Source organism: Saccopteryx leptura, chromosome 6, assembly GCF_036850995.1.
Source record: "Saccopteryx leptura isolate mSacLep1 chromosome 6, mSacLep1_pri_phased_curated, whole genome shotgun sequence".
NCBI classification, from domain to species: domain Eukaryota; kingdom Metazoa; phylum Chordata; class Mammalia; order Chiroptera; family Emballonuridae; genus Saccopteryx; species Saccopteryx leptura.
The window spans coordinates 182,406,065-182,413,755 of NC_089508.1; the positions used below are offsets into that span (position 1 = coordinate 182,406,065).

Genomic DNA, 7,691 nt, shown 5'->3' on the forward strand with positions numbered 1-7,691 from the left:
CTGATTTTATTCATCTCTGGAAAGCCTTTGTCTTCTACCTCTGTTCACGTTCCTGATCCTGCAATAGAACAATAATCAATAAGCATCTTCAATTTTACCTAATCAGAGCCAAAATGATCACAACATTGGGAATATTCATTTGCCACAGTTGCAGAAATGCTATTCTGAAAATATTCCTATGCCAATGATAATTGGCAGAAAATAGAAACTAAAATTTCTATTTAAAAAGTACTAAAAAATAAATTAAGCTTCTAAACATGACATCAAATAAGTGGTAGTTTTTCTTGAGTATAATTTTATAATTTATAAAATATACTTTAAAATTTTGGTAGAAGCAAGGTACTGTATTATAAAAGACTACATCAAAGTTTTCTTTCTGGTCAGTGACATGATGAACCCTTGAATTGCCTGTTTAGAATTCTACAAAGCTTGTTTAGTGTTGAAGAATCAGAGGTTATAAGGCCTCACGGTTTTGTGATGCAGATAGGCTAGGTAAGTTTAGATTTCAGTCTTCATTCTTTGCAAGACTTAGAGAGACACTTGGTTTGGCTATAAATTGATTCTGTGTTTCTGGTTAAATATGTAAGTCAAAGTTGTTGAGAACTTGAGGACCTTTATAGCTAGGGAATTAATTGAGACCCTACTGGCTAAGAGCTCCTCTCAGCTGGATCTTACGTTCATAAACATTCCCTTTGGAAATTCAGTTGCTAAAATTGAAAGCCATTTTTAAAGGTACAGCTGATAACCTATGTAGAGAACTGAGGATGATTAAATAATTGAATTCAAGGCTTTTAGTGTATTATATATACTAAAAACAGAGAGCACTTTCTTAATCAAAGATTTGAAGAAAAAAAATGTTAAGTCTTTATAAAAGATCTCAGAGGGAGGCTAACTGACATTGTATATTTGTGCACTAATTTTTCCTTCAGAAGAAATGGAATAAAATAATGAAAGCTTTCAATAATTAGATAATGGAATAAAAAATATTTTGTTGTACATACATTTTTCCAAATTTCCTTCAGAAGAAATGGAATAAAATAATGAAAACTTTCAATAATGAAATAATGGAATAAAAAAGATTTTGTTGAACATATATTTTTCCAAATACTTGATTCTGGTCTTATCTGAATATATTAATCATGATTGCCAAGAATAAAACATATTAAACACAAAATATTTTGGTCTGGCCAGTTGGCTCGGTGAATAAAGCATCATCAGCCCAGTGTATGGATGTCCCAGGTTCAATTCCTGGTCAGGGCACACAAGAGAAGCAACCATCTGTTGTTTTCCCCCTCCCTCTTCCCCTTTTTTCCCTCTTTCCCTTTTTAGCCAGTGGCTCGATTGGTTCGAGCATTGGCCCCAGGTGCTGAGGATAGCTGGGTTGGTCCAAGTGTTGGTTCCTGATGGGGGTGCCAGATGGAACCTGGTCAGGTTACATGAAGGAGTCTGTCTCACTATCTCCCCTCCTCTTACTTAAGAAAAGGGGGGAAAACAAAAAATATTTGTTGCGAAGGGCTTTTAGTAAAAAAATATGTACGTGTTTATATACATGGTGCATACATGGCCATACATTTATTCACCAATAATTTGGAACTTTATATGGAGCTTTTTCATTATACTTCCCTAAAACAATAAAGAATATAAAACCTGGAAATTAGAGTTCCAAAATATTTCAAAGGAAGTGAGCATTTCGGAGAACTTATTCACTGAGTTATCCTTTTTGCTAATAATTGATACCTTTCCTGACTGAAGATTACTAAAATGCATTACCTCCTTCTATTGCACCTAATAATTATCTCCTGGAAAAGTATATATAAGAAAGCACTGATTCCCACCGGTGCATTTTCCTTGGTCCAAATAATTTAATCAAAATATATCTAGGAAAATAAAATGTTTAAAATATTCATGCACCAAACTCTTCCCCTAAATATTCATTATTGGGACAATGGGCTAAATAAAATGTGCTGGACCCTGAGCTGGTAGCGTTAATCCTTTTTTGTGTTATCCAGAAGGAGGAGGCTATTTTCAGGGCCAACGAACAGTGAGGAGGATGTGTGCTTGCAGTTTCTGGCTCTGCTGATTTAGTGATGCCCTCTCAGGGATGTCAGTGAGTTGTGGAGCCCTGGGGAGCTGTCTCAACCTTGGATGTGCCATTACAGCAGATGGCCATGCACAAACAGTACTTGAAATAAGTACTTATTACTCAGTAATGCAAATGTAATTCTAGTAATAAGCTTTACTGAAACCGTTCTTGGACTACATTTCAAATAACACATTTATTTACAAATGCAGCAGTCCCCTTTGAGAAAGCTGCAGGGACGGTTCCCAGGGAAGAGGAAGGGCATTCATGACCCAGACAACAAAACGGGCAAAATATAATACCGTATCTAAACATGTTTGCATTTCTTAATATGGCTAAGCGCTCATTTCGTTTTTCAGACCAGTGTGGCATTTCTAAGCGACAAGAGTTTAATTCATTACAAACCTAGATATCTTGCAAATAGAATGTGGGGCTTATAAAGACTCCAAATATAATTTACAGAGGCAGAACGATGTTTTTCAATAGTAGATTGTTTGAAAAAGTAATTGTATATGTATGCATCAAGATAGGTATGGGCATTTTCAGAAAAACCTGGTCATGTTGTTATTCAGTGGTAGAGGAAGAGAAAAAAAATACAGGGAAAGGAAAAAAAAACCCACACAAACTAAGAAAATACCCATGGTGAAATGTTAAACATAAAGGTAAAAGGCTAGATTATATAATTCTATTTACAAAATTACCACAAATATGGTATTGGACATAAATATTCAAAGGTTAGAAAAAAATTGACAAAAATATTTGATCAGGTGATGTTAGTGTAGATGCTTTTTTTTTTTACCTTGCATTTCTGTGTTTTTGTAAATGTTTTTGCAATAAAATAACACCCCAAAAAGTTAACATAATCAAGAGAATGAGAAGACAAGCCACAGACTGGAACAATGTGTTTGCAAAAGATTTTTAGGATTTTTAGGGCAGTGACACTACCATGTATGGTATTATAAAGATGGATTCATGTCATTATGCACTTGTTCACACCTGTAGAAGGTACATCAAGAATGATCCATAGCGTAGACCAGGGGAAGTCAACATTTTATACCTACCGCCCACTTTTGTATCTCTGTTAGTAGTAAAATTTTCTAACTGCCCACCAGTTCCACAGTAATGGTGATTTATAAAGTAGGGAAGTAACTTTACTTTATAAAATTTAAAAAGCAGAGTTACAGCAAGTGAAAGCATATAATAATAATTACTTACCAAGTACTTTATGTCAGATTTGTGCTAAGTTTGGCAGAATAAGTCTTTATAAGACAACTTACTATAGTTAAATCTTTTTATTTATACTTTGGTTGCTCCGCTACCGCCCACCATGAAAGCTGGAATGCCCACTAGTGGGCGGTAAGAACCAGGTTGACTATCACTGGTGTAGACTGTGGACTTAGGGCGAGTATGATGTATCAATCATGTAGGTTCATCCATGGTAAGAATGTACCACTCTGTTGGGGGATGCTGATAATGGGAGATGATGTGCTGGGTGTGAACAGTGGTTACATGGGAAATATCTGTGCCTTCCTCTCTGTTGTGCTGGGAACCTAAAGCTGTTCTAAAAAAAAATCCTTAAGACTATAAAAATTAACATACCAATGAACGCCTGGAATGTCTTTGGTAAATGAATTATTACTAATTCCCTTTGTTATCCTGCAAGTTGTAACTGCAGCCACCCCACAGAGAAACGTACACATAAAACTGCCTCCTCACTGTTCTTCTGCTGCTCCCCTTGTCAGGCTGCAGTCTGGTTTCCTCACAGCACGCACAATGATCCTTGTAAAGCATCTGTCACAACCCGTCACTCCTCTGTTCAAAATGCTCTCACGGCTTGCTCCTCGGAGTACAATCAAGTCCTCCATAACCTCTGCGCAGTCTGCAGCCTGCCTCCACCCTCAACTCCCGACGCATTGAGCCGTAGCCACACGGGGCTCTTCCTGTTCCTGTCACACAGAGAGAGTACCCCTGCCTCAGACCTTTGCATCCACTGTTTCCTGTGTCTGGACCACTGCCTTCTCCCGCCCCGTTAGCCCTGTGATGGCTCTTTTGTTTGTTTGTTTGTTTTTGCCTTCTTCTCCAAATACTTTTTATCTCCTCACTCCGTTTTATTTTTCGCATACTTCATAGTACTTACCATCACAATTTTTGTTCATTATCTCCCCTCCCCCCCACTAGAAGTAAGCTTCTCGAAGGCAGGGACTTTGGGGTTGTTATTGCCTTCTCCGTGCCCACACAGCAGCGCAGTACCTGGCCCTTACTACGTAAAAGAAGTAAGTCTACTTCTCCCCCACTCTGTCTTCTCCAGCCTTAGGTGTATACTGTGCAAACAAACCACAGGCTTCCCACTCAGCTCTTGTCCTCTGGGCTCATCCTCGAATCAGCGTTTTCCACAAGACTCGTTGTTTAAGGAAAAGACTTCCTCTTCCCTATTATCTTCCTTTCCTCCTTCCTTCCTTCTGCTTTCTTCTTCTCTCCTCTTCTCTTCTTTCCTCCCTCTCTCCTTTTTTTCTTTCTTCCTCCCTCCCTCCCACCACCCTCCCTCCCACCTTCCTTCCTTCCTTCCTTCCTTCCTTCCTTCCTTCCTTCCTTCCTCCCTCCCTCCCTCCCTCCCTCCCTCCCTCCCTCCCTCCCTCCCTTCCTTCCTTCCTTCCTTCCTTCCTTCCTTCCTTCCTTCCTTCCTTCCTTCCTTCCCTCCTTTCTTCCTTCTTTCCTTCCTTCCTTCCTTCCTCTTTTCTATTAAAAAACACAATTCAACTAGTAAAATTTAAAGACCTTATTGATTCATGAATCAGACAGTATCCCAATTAACAAATAGCTCCAAGGAGCTGTACAGTATAAAAAGTTTTTAGGGGGGAGACAGGAAAAAAGTTTTTAGCAAAGAGTAGATTTTGTCAGGTAAGGTCACCTTCCTTTGGGAGAAGGGTAGGGGTCTATCAGGCAGATTAGCTCACTAGCATTGCCAGAGAATTCCAGATTGAGTGGTGAAAAGATCACATTCCTGGGAAAGGTTGAAACTGAAATTAGTCTTGAGTAGTTGAAATGGGGCTTAGCACAAGTAACTCCATTTGGACTCTGTTGTTTCTTTTAACATTTTCTTCTTTTATTCTTTTTTTTTCTCTTCCTTCCTCCCATTCTTTTATTCTTTCTTTTTATTTTTAACTATTAAACATATCTACAGTGTGTCTGTAAAGTCATGGTGCACTTCTGACCCGTCACAGGAAAGCAACAAAAGACGATAGAAATGTGAAATCTGCACCAAATAAAAGGAAAACTCTCCCAGTTTCATACCTATTCAGTGCAGTTCGATGTGGGCTCACGCACAGATTTTTTAAGGGTAGCTATCCCGTATAGCCTCTACAGACTCATCACTGACTGGTGGCCTACCAGAACGGGGTTTCTCCACCAAACTGCTGGTTTCCTTCAACTGCTTATCCCACTGAGTAATATTATTCCTATGTGGTAGTGCTTCATTATAAAAGTGCCGATATTCACGTTGCATTTTGGTCATGGATTCGAATTTAGCAAGCCACAGAACACACTGAACTTTCCTCTGTACCGTCCACATCTCAACTGGCATGGCCGCGGGCTGCTCCGCTGTATACATAGTGTTACAGCATCATCTGCGCATGCGCACATGCTGCCACATCATCCTACAGAAACTGGAAGGGTTTTCCTTTTATTTGGTGCAGATTTCACATTTCTATCGTCTTTTGTTGCTTTCCTGTGACCGGTCAAACGTGCACCATGACTTTACGGACACACTGTATTTGCTGTTACCCCTTTACTCTGTCTCATACCTTTTCCCCTCAATGTGATTATTTGTCATCTAGTCATACAAATTATTTTTTAAATTGTAGATAATAAAACTCCAGTACTCTCACGGGGGCAACAACTTCTCAGGAATTATTCTTTCATGACATTATGTATTTATAGACCTAAGGAAATATATATATATTTGCTGAACACTTCTTCCTAGGGGTTCCTGTCTCTCCGTTGATTATTTTCTTTAAGGCTATTCGGAACAGCCTGCTACCCATGGCCTCCTTCCATGTCTACCCAATCATGAGTAAATAGATTTAGATACGCACTTATCTACAAACTACATTTTTACCAGGGATGAGTAAATGACATTTTAAATCTGTGTATTGATTATCTCTTACCTCTATAGAACCGGTGTAGGGACACAATCTGGTAAACTGAGAAAGGGAAATAAGATATTTGGAAAATTTTTTCTAATTAAAAAAAAAATTATTAGGCATAACTTTTAAATGACCCCAAGTAGCACACTGAGGAACCCCCCTGTCTTGCTACTGTATCACTTTTGCCTGACCTAGGGAATCCTGGTAGGCAAGGATTTTGCTTTGTCTGAATTTTTTATGTAAACACTGACTTTCAAAGTTAACACCTGAAATTTCTACTAAGAAAATTACATCATGCAAATTATTTTTACTTTTGACCAATTTTATTTTTCTTAAAGATAATAGGTATATATTGTTTGAAGTGAAATATACTGCTCACAAAAATTAGGGAATATTTCAAAATGAATATGAAGCATGCTCGCTTCGGCAGCACCTATGCTAAAATTGGAACGATATAGAGAAGATTAGCATGGCCCCTGCGCAAGGATGACACGCAAATTCAAAATGGATATGAAGCTATAAACTATCCCCTAATGTTTGTAAGCAGTATGCTATGAATTTCATTTCTGGTAGAATGGGGACTTTGATATCCCAACTAACTTATAATGGTGTTGGATAATTTGTAGCGATCATATGTACAGACCTGGTAAGAAAATAAATATTCTGATGCTAAAAATGAAACAAAAGCAGAAACTAAGATATGTATATGTATATATGTGTGTATGTATATATATATATATTTATATACACACACACACACACACACACACACACGCACACATGACTTTGGCACATTAGAGATGCTTAACAAATTGATTAAAAAGCTCATTTTTGAATGAAACAAATATTTTGATTCTGATGTCTGAAGGACAAGTGAAGATGAAATAGGTATAGATTACACTATTCCTGTAATTTTAAAGTGAAATTTATACACATTTTCTTCTCTCCCACATTTGTCTGATCATACTGAGTCCAAATTCTTATTTCAAAAATCCTGCAGTCTTTTATGTTTATTTTAGGCAGAACCTAGTCAGATAACGTGTCTGCAAAACAATGTTTTCCTTTCACAGAGATCAATAAAATCTTCTCATCTTTTCTCCCTGGCATGGAACTCCTACTTGCATATATCATTCCAAAGTCCCTGTTCTCGATCGAGCCGACATAAAAGGCAGCCGGTTCTCATTCCTGTGCTTTCCTGCACAGTAGGATGTACTAATTGCATGGGCTCAGACCTCTCCCTTTAGGAGAGTGCCAATTTCACAAGAAAAATGGTGGGGGTTTTTTTGTTTTGTTTTTTTGTTTTTTGTTTTGAATGAGAAACAATTCTCTGATTAGCCAAAAAAGTAGAACTATGTTAAACTCAATGGTAAATTTTTATCAGATGTCAGACTCCAAGTCTGGAACATTTGCACCTAGTCATGGCCGGTTTCCTTTGCCTATTTTCTGTAAATACACCACTCTGACCAGGG

The 7,691-nt window shown here is 38.0% G+C and overlaps 1 non-coding gene across 1 annotated transcript; it reads left to right on the forward strand.

Annotated features, from left to right (window-relative positions):
- Nucleotides 1-6,636: 6,636 nt before the first annotated feature.
- Nucleotides 6,637-6,743, forward strand: LOC136377788 (U6 spliceosomal RNA). The gene has a single exon (XR_010746418.1). It is a non-coding gene; the product is annotated as a U6 spliceosomal RNA (small nuclear RNA).
- Nucleotides 6,744-7,691: the final 948 nt, after the last annotated feature.